This window comes from Sinocyclocheilus anshuiensis, unplaced genomic scaffold (genome assembly GCF_001515605.1).
Source record: "Sinocyclocheilus anshuiensis isolate Anshui unplaced genomic scaffold, SAMN03320099.WGS_v1.1 scaffold572, whole genome shotgun sequence".
Taxonomy (NCBI): domain Eukaryota; kingdom Metazoa; phylum Chordata; class Actinopteri; order Cypriniformes; family Cyprinidae; genus Sinocyclocheilus; species Sinocyclocheilus anshuiensis.
The window spans coordinates 63,398-78,892 of NW_015555778.1; the positions used below are offsets into that span (position 1 = coordinate 63,398).

The following is a 15,495-nucleotide window of genomic DNA, read 5'->3' on the forward strand; positions in this document are numbered from 1 at the left end:
TAAGTATATACTATAAAATTAAAATACATTTCTTTTAAATGTATAGCATATTTTTTAATAAGGCAACAACATATGATAGATACGATAGGACAAAACAAATACAGTGCAGCACGAACTGTTTTTATACGGTCTATGAGCACGAAGCGCTTACAATGTGCGCATCCGGTGTGCAGAATGATGCGCTTGAAGCTACATGGTGTCACAGTCTGACGCCGTGTTGCTTCACTGCACACCGGATGCGCACATTGTACGCGCTTCGTGTTAAAAACTGCAAAGCACAAAGGGAAGAGAAATGATGCGTAGTATATTATTTCTGTGCAACAGTTATTGAGCCTTTCTTTTAACAGTTTTAAATTTCGGTTACTGTGCACGTTAAAAACAATTTATAGTCTTTTCTACGCCCGTGTTTTGTTCTCACAGACACCCAGTAGCAAGTAACAAAACAACAGTAAACTCTGACAAGAAGATAAAGTCCTTTTTGCAAAATCATAAACATGTATTTACAAATCAAGTATAATGGGAACACAGAATGATCTTGGAGAGAGCTTTACCGAGCTGACTGCTGTAACTGAACGCGGCCAGGGTTTAAAGGCTGAACGAATGACTGCCAGCCACAGCGGAGAAAAGAGTTTGTGTGAACTTTAATGTAAGGACATAAATATTCATATGTAGCTCACATTAAGCTATCGTATGGCTTCAGAAGTAACACAGAATAATTTGCACAATCGAGAAAAATAAATAAATCTCGGATTTGGATCGGCCTTCTCTGACCGATACCCGATCCAAGAAAAATGGCACTATCGGAGCCAGTACCCGATATGAATATCGGATCGGCGCGTCCCTAATCACGATTCACGATTTTATCACGATTCTTTGTCATGTTGGTTTTACTATTTTGCAAGTTGCCTGAGCAGTACAGCCAAACTAATTTCCCTATTGTAAAAAAAAAAGCGTTTCAAGGTAACAAAATATCAAAGAGCAGGCAAAAGCACTCACATCGATCTCAACTGGGTGCTCGACTAAGAAACAAGTGGAAAAAACTTTTAAATGTAAAGTCGGCAACACCAAAGCTCCAAAAGTATCAAAATGTATTTAAAAAACTGTCTCATAGCGTGTGTGACGTTTCCAGCATGCAGGCTCTTCATCAGACGTAACAAAATATAAAATAAAAAAGAATGGCAGACATTTAGGCCAAAATCTTTGTCATTATTTTATCTTTGTTATTAGAAAATAAGAACAAAAAATATACATTACAAATACACATAATATACAAATAAAACAAACAGTGCTTTATTTTCAGGTACAGTATTTAGCAGAAACATTAAATATTAAAATAGTGGTTTTGCTTTTATAAGATGCTGTCAAATTAAAAGGAGTTTGTCTTTGAATTTCAGCATTGTTTCATTACGTTGCACTTTGTCTCACGCCTTGTGTGAATGGCGTTTGAAGAACTGGATTTAAATAATGTGGTCTTTTGAGACTTGGGCATTGCGATACTAGGGCTGTCGCGGTGAAGAAATTTCCCTGGCAATGATTGAGTATGCAATATTATCGCCATTTATTTATTTAAGCTCATTGGTATGTTAATATACGTATAATAGTAAGTTCTGATGCTCGAATCTGACTGGAAAAGTGGCTTTCAATCACTGCTGTTGACATTTCAACAGTATGAGTACAGCAACTTGACTCTGCGCTAATTTTACACAGGCTGTCAGTCAGTGCAGATACATTGTTACGCCAAGAGGTGGAGGCAAGGGACTGTCTTTACGAGTGAGTCAACTAATACGTTTCATTCATAATTGAAACAAGGTGTTGAAATTAATTTAACTTTAAGCGCCACTTTACAAGGCTCAGTCGACGATCAACGCATTATCTGGGTCAGCTGGCCAAGCCTGTTGTGATTGGCACAGAGAGAAGTCCTTGAGCAAGTTAGCGAGCGCTACCATTGACAAAGCACCTTTACATAGAACAGTAATATAGTGCTCCAATCCGTTCTTATAATAATGACATAAAATACAAACACTTAAAACAATAATGGTGGATACGTTAGCCGAGTGCTAACGTGACTAACTGATGAAACAATACAGTTTGTAAACCAAAATATGTCTACTGTAATGTTTGAAGAACGGACAGACAAAAGACGCTCTGTCTTAACTTTTAATCAGAACGCTGAACAGCTCACAGGCGCACCAGCCTAACTAACGCACTTGTCTCTCCCGCATTAACCCTATAGCTGCCGGTGCAGCAAAATAAACTGCAATTTCACAATGATTATAAAGTCTGTGAGATATACTACATTCTTTATTATTAAACGAAGTAATTAGAACAACGTCAGTCTACATTAATCGACACATTCTTAGGAAATAGTGGGTTCACAGTGAATTATCTGAACTACTTCAATAAGACAGTAATACCGTGCTTTACCTGGAAACCTAAAGCTACACTAGGTATACATCTCACATTAGCACAGAAACTTGATATTTTAAGCACTCAATTGAAAATGTACACATACCATATCAATCGTACTTAAAGGTTGTGGTTCGTAGAGCTTGTTAGCCCAAATTAAGAATATTAGAAGCCAACGAAGATAAAAGCAGTCCTTGGTAAAATGACATGCACACAACAAAAGGTTCGAATTGTATTTCTGTGGTATCCTTGAACACAGCGTCTTCTCAACATGATGTTAACACACTAACTAGCGGAAGTGTTTGTGGGCAGGTTAGACTCTGTTCGTATTTCGCGGGCAGGCGGGGATTATGCAAATGTGACGTATACCGGTAACAGGCAAAAGATTCGAAAATGACGACTCGTTAAGGCGATTCAGAATCGACTCTCTCTTTTGAGAGACAATATCTTTATTTATCATGCACTTTTTTGATTAACAACTTTGCAGATTGTTTTCATTTCAGGTTAGCTACGTTATAAACCGCAAAAGAGATATTTTTCAAAAACCCATATGACCTGCTCTTTAATGCTGTAAAAAAGAGCCAGTTGGTGTAAAAATATTACTCTCTTCAGCTTCACTCTTGTTATAATTATTCATTTATTAAACATTCAATACACATGCATTAAGTGTAAAACAAAGGCATAGCCTCATGAAGAAAAAAAAAGTGAATGTGGCGGTTGCTTGTCATACTCTGTGGTTGTCTTGTCAGTATTGCGATATTATATCAATATTGAGGTTATCATGACAGCCCTATGCGATACTTCTGTAGCACTGGTACACTGTACAATTCTAATTAGTATTAGTGTTGATTTACAGTAATGTCTGTTATAGTTCTTTTGGCAACGTGCTTGAGTTGCGTTATTAATTGCAGTTTGACACATTTTGTAACACAACGACACAGTAAATTGAGCTTGGGTAGAGAATGGTTCGGACCTAATGTAGCAAGCTGTAGACATTATAACATTTTTGGTTGAAGTGTAAATTAATTAAGCAATTGCGTGATTCAGAATGATTTATGCAAATGTTTCCAATGGATTGGACGTGCTTCCCCAATCATTTTCACATTTTCACTTCCCCATTTTTATTTTCACAAGAATTGGCAATGTAATCGAATTGATTTCAAACTGATTTCAGTTCCCAAGTTGGTTTTTAACAAACCTTTTCTCTCAGATCAGACATTCTTTGCCTTGACACTGTAACGACACCTGTTTCTTCGCTTAGCAAGCGCAGGCCAATAATCTGAGCTAACTGGAACATACGCTGCTCTGGGAAACAGATAGACGCAGCAGGTGCAACAGCACAAAGAAGTCTCAGAGACCCGCAAGACATGGACTGAGAGCGGGAAGCTTGAAGGAAGTAGTTTCCACCCTTCTCTGTTCGAGCCTAACCTTGGTAGACAAGAGACCACTGAAACCCGCCAATAGCTGTAACTTAACAGCCATCTCAGTACATGCGTTTCATTGCTCGGCTGTGGAAACTAACACACGCGCCCTTCAAAAATTACAGGGTGAGCCCAAGATGGTGATTCACGAATGCAGAAATTATTTCCAGACCTAGGCTTAATCTGCACCTGGGAAAACTGCCCTGGATGATTATTTTATTTTATTTTATTTATTTATTTATTTTTAACTTTTAGGCTTGATTTAGTTGCCGGTATGTGGCAGGGCAAGATTTCAACTTAGGACCATATTTCAGACACCATGTTTTGGTTATGTGACAGCAAGTTTTCTTGATGATGAGATTATGAAACTAAGAAGTGCCTGTTTATAATTTGTATCATCTCTAGGTGAAACCATTTGACAAGGCAATAAATACCCTTTTAGTTTAGCTGAGTTATGGCAGATTTTGTTATTCCTTTCAAAAATTGGGAATGTGTTCCTCTTTTGGTGCTAATTAGTTAAGGTAATACAAAACTATAAAATAAAATCTAACTTTTTCCATAAGGTCTCTATTGTTTTAGCTTTATTTATTTATTTACAATGTTTTTTCCTAATTGGCCCATTAGATAGCTGTAACTTAACAGCCATCTCAGTACATGCGTTTCATTGCTCGGCTGTGGAAACTAACACACGCGCCCTTCAAAAATTACAGGGTGAGCCCAAGATGGTGATTCACGAATGCAGAAATTATTTCCAGACCTAGGCTTAATCTGCACCTGGGAAAACTGCCCTGGATGATTATTTTATTTTATTTTATTTATTTATTTATTTTTAACTTTTAGGCTTGATTTAGTTGCCGGTATGTGGCAGGGCAAGATTTCAACTTAGGACCATATTTCAGACACCATGTTTTGGTTATGTGACAGCAAGTTTTCTTGATGATGAGATTATGAAACTAAGAAGTGCCTGTTTATAATTTGTATCATCTCTAGGTGAAACCATTTGACAAGGCAATAAATACCCTTTTAGTTTAGCTGAGTTATGGCAGATTTTGTTATTCCTTTCAAAAATTGGGAATGTGTTCCTCTTTTGGTGCTAATTAGTTAAGGTAATACAAAACTATAAAATAAAATCTAACTTTTTCCATAAGGTCTCTATTGTTTTAGCTTTATTTATTTATTTACAATGTTTTTTCCTAATTGGCCCATTAGAAAACCTATCCAATGATGTATGTAGGTTAAAGCAATAAACAGTGTAGGTCAAAACAGTGCAATCAGTCTTACCTGACGGTGGTGGAACCTGTTTAGTCTATCTTGTAGATTTAGGTGTGCCCTTATCTTAAAAGAATATATATCTCAGCTACATAGTAATGCTGACAGTTTCACAAACATTACTGAAATCCAGCTACTGTAATGTCAGTCAACTTATGCTTTTAACCTGTTTTCCAAATACCACACGTACAAGGCAGTGTGGATGGTTTTCAAGACATTCATTCTGGTGTTTTTGTCATGAAAAATGTAAGTGGCAACCCAAAGAAAATTACAGGGCGACATTGAGATGTATTGGACATTTTAAGAAAGGCTGTTACCTTACCCAGGAGAGATGGAAAAACAATAATGGGAGTCTCCCAGCAGAAAGATGGAGAAAGATATGACATTTTCCATCTAAACTAGCAGTTGCTGCAAAAGTCCACAAACATGATTTTATTGACCTTGGACAGTTTGGTTTAATTGGGGCGTGCATTGCAGCTGATGTTTTTTTTGTTTTGTTTTTTTCACGTCCAGATGCTTGACAAATTCTGCTTCATTCACCTTTTTCTGTAATGTTATTGCAGGTGCTGAGACACCTTGGGTTGGATCCTTAAAAAGTGTTTGCCTTGCGGAAATAGAGGTGATAGTGTGGGGAGTATAAATGCATGTTAGTGCTAAAATGGCTTATTTCTTTTCTTTAAGGAGAATGGAAAAGCTTATTTTTATTTTTTTTTTTTTTTAAGCTGGGCTCTGTGTTTTTGGAAAGGACATGGAAAAGGTACAGCTGTTTCAGAGACTGTTTGTAGCAGGAATATTCAAGACAAACCTCTGGTTCCCTCTAGTATATACACCACCATTCTAGGTTTTTTTCCGTGTTGTAATGAAATGACCAGTGACATTTGTTCATATGATATGGATGAAGGTGAATCCTAGAATTACTCTGTGTGAATGTACGATTGATAATCAAAGCAGTTGTAGTAAACACTGGCAGATGGAGGGACAGACCAAATAGACTTCAGACTTAAGTAGACTGTATACACTACTGTTCAGAAGTTTTGGGTCTGTAAGATATCCTTTAATGCTCTAAATTGAAAAATTCAGGGGGGAAAAAAAGTAAAAACAGTAAAATTGTGGACTATTATTGAAATTTAAAATAACAAAAATTTCTATTTGACTATATTTTACAATATTGTTTATTCTTGTGATGCAAAGTGGAATTTTCAGTGTCATTACTCCAGTCTTCAGTTCTAATATGCTGATGTGCTGCTCAAGAAACATTTATGATTATTAGTAATGTTCAAAACATTTGTGCTTAACAGCATGCATTTCACATGGAAATATTTTGTAACATGTCATTTGTTTACTGTCATTTTAATCAATTTAATGTGTCTTTGCTGAATAACATATTCATTTCCTAAAAAATAAATCATACTGATCTCATACTTTTGAATGGTAGTGTATGCTTGTGTATAAAACTCTGCCTGTCCTGTTCAGAAAGTTTTTTGTTGTTGTTGTTGTTTTAAGTCCATGAACTAAAAAGACTTATTTTCATCAAAGTATTTAGGTGTCTGTCCTAAATCAGCGGTACCTTGAATAATACACAGAGCCTGGTGCCCTTGTGCACATTCAAAATTACTGTTATTGACTCCCATAAAGGTCAAGGGTCATAACATATCCTGGACAGCACTGCATTTTTTTATAGTGTGTAATGTGATCATATGGTGCCTTCAGACTTTCTACTCAGAATTATGATTGCATTAAAATTATTTTAGTTGGAGTAATAAGCATGTATTTGGCAATTTCATGTTATTTTCTTTCATCACTCCTGGTGAAGAGTATAATCAGTTGTATTTTTGTCATCAAAAATAGTTCCAAAACAATCTGAAGCCGGATCAATCATTAAGTGTCTCAGAGTGATACAAACTTAGCCAATCAATGACTGTCTAATCATTTTGTTTTTGTTTTTTCCCCCAACTGCTACTCTTCATTTAATTTGTAAAAGTTTTGTGTGTTCTGAAGTCAGCATTCACTATGAAAACATAATTATAACCGATACCAATTAGCTTCCATCATGATTCATTGACTGATACACTCCAAACCCAGAAAGCCGAGTTTCCCACTGATAATTACAGTATTGTAGTAGTGTTCATGTGAAGGCAACCATTATCTTATGCACAAGACTCTCATCTAAATTGAAAAATTCAGGGGGGAAAAAAAAGTAAAAACAGTAAAATTGTGGACTATTATTGAAATTTAAAATAACTAAAATTTCTATTTGACTATATTTTACAATATTGTTTATTCTTGTGATGCAAAGTGGAATTTTCAGTGTCATTACTCCAGTCTTCAGTTCTAATATGCTGATGTGCTGCTCAAGAAACATTTATGATTATTAGTAATGTTCAAAACATTTGTGCTTAACAGCATGCATTTCACATGGAAATATTTTGTAACATGTCATTTGTTTACTGTCATTTTAATCAATTTAATGTGTCTTTGCTGAATAACATATTCATTTCCTAAAAAATAAATCATACTGATCTCATACTTTTGAATGGTAGTGTATGCTTGTGTATAAAACTCTGCCTGTCCTGTTCAGAAAGTTTTTTGTTGTTGTTGTTGTTTTAAGTCCATGAACTAAAAAGACTTATTTTCATCAAAGTATTTAGGTGTCTGTCCTAAATCAGTGGTACCTTGAATAATACACAGAGCCTGGTGCCCTTGTGCACATTCAAAATTACTGTTATTGACTCCCATAAAGGTCAAGGGTCATAACATATCCTGGACAGCACTGCATTTTTTTATAGTGTGTAATGTGATCATATGGTGCCTTCAGACTTTCTACTCAGAATTATGATTGCATTAAAATTATTTTAGTTGGAGTAATAAGCATGTATTTGGCAATTTCATGTTATTTTCTTTCATCACTCCTGGTGAAGAGTATAATCAGTTGTATTTTTGTCATCAAAAATAGTTCCAAAACAATCTGAAGCCGGATCAATCATTAAGTGTCTCAGAGTGATACAAACTTAGCCAATCAATGACTGTCTAATCATTTTGTTTTTGTTTTTTCCCCCAACTGCTACTCTTCATTTAATTTGTAAAAGTTTTGTGTGTTCTGAAGTCAGCATTCACTATGAAAACATAATTATAACCGATACCAATTAGCTTCCATCATGATTCATTGACTGATACACTCCAAACCCAGAAAGCCGAGTTTCCCACTGATAATTACAGTATTGTAGTAGTGTTCATGTGAAGGCAACCATTATCTTATGCACAAGACTCTCATCGGATCACAAACTAGGTGGTGCCTAGGATGTAATTTATAAATTCAGCAATCTGCTTTTTATAATAGGCCAAAGGTGACCGCTTTATCCCATGTTGCCTTTATCGGTCACTGTTGTGATTTGAGAACAAACAAAAGCTTCTTAGCATAATCGCTAATGCTAATGCACTCAAATCAGAACAATGAATGAGTCTGTGTGTACTGGCGCTCTGGCTCTAGCTATAGTAAGTGATTTTGGCAGGTGGTGATATGATGTAACCTTCTGAACAGCTCCAGCGAGATCATGTTCCAGCAGACCTTTAGTCAGTGCCTGTCCCACATGTTCCACAAACACCCAATCCTAAGGGTCTACTCTACATTTGTAAAAAAAAAAACACACCAGCAGCAGAATCGGGTCGAAAGGGAGGTACCAGTATAGTTTCTTTATCGCTGCTGTAGATAAGAAGCTGCCCCTGTTAACCGGGTCTCTGCAGACCTTGAATATGTTACTCATTAGTCATTTCTGCTGTCTGAGTTGCGTTATAGTGAGTTCCTGGAAACACTGGCAGTGCACTCGGTTCACATGCAGATGAATAACTCTCGTAACTGACCAGGGGTGGTTAAACCAGTCTGCTATTGATTATTGCTTTCTCTGAGCTCCAGCGTTGATGATAGTCATTTCTTTGCCTGGTCAGTTATCACTCATTGTCTACTGCTTTTTGGCACATGCTAGATACTCTTAAGTATGCCAGATAAGGTTGCTTTATTTCAGGTTGCATTATTCCAATTCTGTCAATAACCATGTGAATCTCACAAAAAAAAGAGAGAAAAATATTGTCACCCCAATATCAAAAGAGGAAAAAGTATTATATTTCTATCATTTATAATATAATTGACACTCACTCACATGCACCGATACCGATACTGGCCTGTATAGTCGATGTGCGCGAGCTGATAAGCAAAGCACACTGAGTGGTTTGAGCGTGCGGCAGCACAGACATCACTGGAAAGTTTGTCGTTCAGTCGGATGTCAAAAGCAAGTAAGTAAAACAATGCACAAGTTTACTACAGTTACTTGGCGGTAAGGAGAGAGAGCGTGCACTTCTGTTGCATGATCTTGATTGCTGTTTGCACACTTAGCACATGCATCATTTGGATTAAAACTAAATCGTAAATATAAAGTCACTATAAACAAAATTTTTTTTAACGTTAAGCCTATAGGATGAAAGTGAAAATCGAAAGTGACACTAGCAGACTGTGTGAAGTGCACTAGGCTGTACTGTACATGTCCCTCTCACCAATACAATTGTGTTCGTGCTTTGCGCATGTTTTGCTTGCTTTGAGTTAATTGCGTTATATGAGTGGCTTTGGAATGTAAGTCGCAGCACTGTCAGATGATAAAAATCGGGACTTATATTTCAGAAAGCATGTTCATCATTGTTACAAGATTTATGTATAATGAGTGGTTGGTTCCCTGCGTTGTTATAGGAAAACGTCTTGTGATTACAGTACTGAGCCGCAGCAGTGGAGCAGATCTAATGTGCTATTAAATTAAAGATGAAATACCATAGAGCAATAAAATGAACAGTGAATGTAACAAAAGCTTGTACAATACATTTTAATGGGCATAATTAAGTGTGAAAATGACTGAAGGAAATATCTATTTGCTAAATGAACTAAGCCAACTTACATTATTCATATTATTTTGGTTTCTGTACCCAGTATTTTAAAAAATTACAAATGCAGTGAAAATACAGGTATCTATATCGTTATCGGCAAGTACCAAAAATAATAGTATCGGTTTGGGCCTTGTTCTGGAAAAAGTGGTATCGGTGCATCCATAATTATTCTAAATTTTAATAATATTTCACAATTTTTACTGTTTTTATTTAGTAAATTTTTTTGATCAAATAAATTTCAGAGCCTGTTTCAGATTTTTCCTTTTTGTGGCATTTATTTATATGAACATTAAGCACATTTAAGCACATTTCTCTAAATTGTATGTCTCTAAACCTTTGACTTTTTACAGTAATGTTTCTTGTTTTTTAAAGAATTAGGGAGAAATTTTAAGTATTAATAACAATTATTAAAATAAATGTTGTCTTGTTTCTCTTGTCTTCGTGGTGAAATATGTTCTGGACAGGTTTTGTAATTTTTCAAAACTTGAGGTGCTGCATTGCATTCTGCCTTTCACAACACAAGCTCATAACGCATTTGTCCTTTGACATACACTTCAATGCCTCACCTTTGGTCCAACATGGTGTTGAATTGAGTGATTCATACTACAAAAGACTGTGTAGGCGGTAGGGTCGCCTTCAGCTGCTTTACTCATAGTTTACCTCTGTAGCTGCAGGCAATCAGGCCACATTTAGTGTCACTCTTTAACAGAGGCAAATTAGTTCATTTAACATTCTCAGCACACCTGTGCTACAGCACATGAAATCATCAGAAGGATGGCAACATTTTCACATAGATAAAAAAACAACATGCTGATGACTTATTTTCGGTGACAGTAGATTTGCAATAATTAATGCTGAGTGTGTACATGTAGGTATGCTAATTAGCATCAAAATAATATCAAAACGAATCTGTCAATATAGATTATTATTCTCAGATTCATGTTTTAATCAATTCTAGAAAGGGGCTGGTTTCTTTTGTAACACTTTGGTAAAATGTTATTTTCTTTCAAAATGCTTTCTTTTTCTATAAAAACAAGTCACATCGTTGTTTTTCTGAATGACATGCTTAACAGAGTTCTCAAAGTGCCGGAGGAGGGCAAAAACGTTACACAATCCTGGCAGTTTAGATCTTGTCCTCATGTTACCTCCCATTCTTGTTGCCCTCTGTCAAGTCCTGGTTTGGAGCAGCGCGTCGCCGCACTTCCCAGCAACTTCCACCTGTGCACCAAAGATAAAATTGTTGATATGAGAGTAAACATTTCATTACAAAAATGCCACCTCAGAAAAGTGACAGCCGCACTCACCCAGAAGCAATGTCACAACATAAGCAGTTAACCTTCTCAATATGTCCTTGTGTTACATCACCCATAACTGTTTTCAAAAGTTGCCATGCGGTGTGTACTTCAGGCTGTTGGGCTGAAGATTCAAAGGGATAGTTCACCCAAAAATGAAAATTCTGTCATTAATTCAGAAAGCTCTTGAATTTCATCAAAAATATTTTAGGGTGTATTCACACCAGGAAAGTCCGCTAGTTCACTTGCTTTGGTCCGGACCAAATACAATGTTGATTTTTTTTGTTTGGTGTGGTTCACTTTCACACTGCCCTTTTTGTAAGTGAACCAGAAACTGTAAACAAAACCACACGTGTGCTTAAGGTCATCCATTCATTGGTTCATCCATAGTTTGTTTGGAAGCGGACCGAGACCACCTCTTCAGCTGGGTCTCAGTACTGTTGTTTGGTCTGCACCCGAGTGCGATTGCTGTATTCACACCTGCCCAAAAGATCCGCACCAAAGGGGGAAGCGAACTTGAGTTTGATTCAATCGAACCAAACAAGACAGGTGTGAATACACACTTAATTTGTGTTCCGAAGATGAACGAAGGTCTGATGGGTTTGGAACGACATGAGGATGAGTAATTAATGACAGAATTTTTCATTTTTGGGTGAACTATCCCTTTAACACGGTGTCTGTGAATCCTCCAAGGATTTAAAATTCTCTTTAAAAACATTAGGCATGAAAAGTTTAAATATATTAAATGGCATTAAATGGATTATTAAGGTCTCAACTAGGGCTGCACGATATATCGAAAATATCAAAATATCGCAAATGTAAATACCGCGATATGCATATCGCAAGGGTGTGCGATATCTGAATCATTTTAATAATAGGCTACTTAAATCAAAACGTTGCAAAAGGTCAAAGTTTTAGTTCGATGCATCTAGCAGAGAATTGCTTGACGTTAAAAAGAGTTAAGTGCAATAAGTTGCAGAAAACAACTCTTTGCCGTCTCGTCTTGCTGTCTGACGCACACCTGAAGCGTGCGCACAAGCCGCATCTCGCACAGCGTATCTTCCGTTCTGCCGCACACGTGCAAAGCACGCACACACACACACAGAGACGCGTTTCAGTTGGCGCGCGAACACCGAGTTGATTCATTCGTCTTTCGCATCTCCTCCTCCTTATGTTTGAATAGACACATACACACAGAATTATGTCAATAGTACCCGTCTCAACGATCATTCTCGTAAACGCAGTCAGTTATGTTTTAATATTCCATTTCGATTTATCGTGCAGCCCTAGTCACTTTCAGAAGTTGTAGTGATTCTTTCTTTTCCAAGAAAGAATGTGAAACAAATTGGTTATATAATTTTCATTTTTAAATATTTTAAAATATAATTTAAATAGCCTTTTCACACTTTAAGCAATATCGTATCGCATATCAAATATCGCATTTTTTAACAAGGTATCGCATATCGCATTTTTTTTCAATATCGCACAGCCCTAGTCTCAACTTTGTATTTGTCAAAAGATGCAGGTTGCGTGTATGTAAATGAAATGTTTTAACATTCACCTTAATCTCTTGGATATTTAATTATCCAAACAATTTTTTTGGGGGGAAAGAAATTGGCTTATTTTTCAGTACGTAAAATTCTTTTGACTTGTTGTGAGATATGACTTAGAGATAACATAAACAGTCGTCTTTACTTTTGGTTGTGAACAAGAATCAACTGTCAAGCATTCAATATGTGTATAAAGCAGTGTGCCTGTAAATGCACAATTTTGTGGTCTTTTCATATGATTTATTTTCTAGCTGCAGTTACAAATGACAATAGCAAATTATGAGAGTATTGAATTTATTTTAAACAATTGATTTGTTGATCCGTTTCAGTGAGCCATTGCAAACAATCTCAGAAAGTCTAATATATAAAAAACATTAATCAAGGATTTTTCGAAAACGAAGCGTATCGATGTAATGTTTAATTTGCATTAAAATGTGTTTAAGTCTTAGATTTCAGTTCCGATTTCATAACATTTTGTCATTCGCCTCGGAACTTAGTCCTCATGATGTCTAATATAATTTTAAACAAGGCTGACTTAAACTGTGTTGGAAATGCAGGTGGCCTTAAACATCCTTGTGTAGTCTTTTGTCCTTTGCAGAATGACTTTGATCCAAGTTTTGTTGGAGCCGAAACAAGACGGTTTAATGATCCCATATTGCCTGTGGTTATGCTCTTTACAGGAGGTGGTCTCTATGCTAAAATACAATCTCCTATGTGCAGAGACAACTATATGCAAGCCATCCATAGGCTGACATTCAGAAGAGTGTAAACACTGTGGTGCTGTGTTTGTTTCTGAAGGATCCATAATGGCAGAACGATGTCATCTGCAGGGCAGCGTTTAAAAGATTATTAATAAAATGCACTACGAGGCCTACGGCGGATGTATACGTGTTTGACCACAGCCAGTGCGATCCATTGACCTGCTTCTTGGACACTTCACACAAAAGAAGAAGAGTAGGGAGATCCATTTATGGCCCTGATGTGTCATATTTCCCCCACCCCTCCATGTTCAGACAGACACTGATGGATCCAGATCCTAAAGTAGGTCAGGTGAGGTGATGCGTTAATCTCGCTGGTCCAATTTGATTTTATTTTTCGCCCTTCGGAGAGTAGGTTGCATCACAAGCAGTTTAGGCCAGCATCTGTCTTAATCGCTTGTGACAGCAATCACTAGCGTGTGGCATCTAATAAGCAACGGTCATTGTTCCTGCTGGATTGATTGGGCTGCTTTGCCTTTGAACTCGACCTGATTGTTAGATGCTAATGGAGGGATGTGAGCCATATGCTGATTTTTCCAAAAGCGTCTGGTTGAAATGGTGTTGACATAATTGCCTTGAAAAGAGGAAGAAAATGGTACTATTGTCAGGATGTGTGGTGGTGGTGGTAGCACGTCTGCTTCAGAGCTGCTCTATTACGTGCTGTGACATTACTTTGCTTTACAACTAGCCAAGTGTTTTACATTTTAGAAGACTAGTTGATTGCGTAGTTGCCATTTTTGACAATACAAAGGCTGTGAAGAACAGAAAAATATTATTAAAAAAATTTAATTATTACATCATTGTGTACCCAGGTGTGTACCCATTGATATACAATACGGCTACATACTATTTTGTATAATTAATTTGTAAATATAATTTCTATATTAGTATTTTTAATATTTGTTGTTAGTAACATTATTATTGATGGTGATGATAATAATAATAATAATAATGATAATAATAATAATAATAATAATAATAATAATAATAATGGTTATATTTAATAAAGGTGTAATATTTTAGCAAATTGGTTAAATATATGCATATGCTAAATTTGATATCGGGATGGTGAAATAAATAATTATAAATATATTTAAATGTATACATCAACCGCTGACACAAAAAAAAAAAAACATTGCTCCATTTGTTTGACCAGCCTGACACCACAGCATTGGCCTCTTGGTGCCCTCCCCCCCTACTTAGAAAAGTAGGCTTAGAAAAGTAAGGACAAAGCTGTTTATGTCTTCATAATATTCGTAATATTGCTTGGAAAGCAGGTCAAACATAATCCCCACAATTCATGGTACTCTTGAGGCAGATTTTTAATGCTTAGGCTTTTGGGATATTTTCTTTTGTGCTTAAATGGTGGAAGAGGAGCACTGACTGTGAAGAGTATCTTGAGGAATTTGTGTCCAACGGTTAGTGTTACACAAGAACACAAGCTCTCCAAGCTTCTCGTTGTTCTCTGAGGCCCTCAGAGGTTTGAGAGGATCAAGTTCACTGTTGTCATGGGAGTCGTGTGAAAAGCCCAGAGTGCCAATGCCAAACACCCCCCCAAAAAAAGTTCAGCCTTATCTGTATAGTTAAGTGTATACTTTTCAGTGCTAAAATACTTTCTCCTTCCAGTTCAATGAGGCGACTGTAAGTCAGTCAGCTGCATGTTGACTTACAGAAGAGTGTAAACACTGGCTTTGTGGTGCTTTCAAAATATTGCTCTGTTTGCATCATTAGCGTGACATGCTGAGTCTTTTAAAATATCAGAACATTTGACAAAGTTAGTTCAGGCTGTAAAATGCCATGTGGTCTATATATATATATACAGTGGGTACGGAAAGTATTCAGACCCCCTTAAATTTTTCACTCTTTGTTATAT

At 36.5% G+C, this 15,495-nt stretch overlaps 1 protein-coding gene across 3 annotated transcripts in view; it reads left to right on the forward strand.

The window, feature by feature from the left end:
* LOC107674543 (F-box-like/WD repeat-containing protein TBL1XR1) overlaps nt 1–15,495 on the forward strand; it is an 84,153-nt gene that overhangs the window by 56,952 nt on the left and 11,706 nt on the right. Inside the window, exon 2 of one of the 3 annotated variants that reach the window (XM_016468532.1) lies at nt 5,660–5,726. The exons of the other annotated variants lie outside the window; for them this stretch is intronic. The gene's annotated coding sequence lies outside the window, so the exon portion shown is untranslated. The remainder of the gene's footprint in view (nt 1–5,659; nt 5,727–15,495) is intronic. 3 annotated transcript variants of the gene reach the window in all.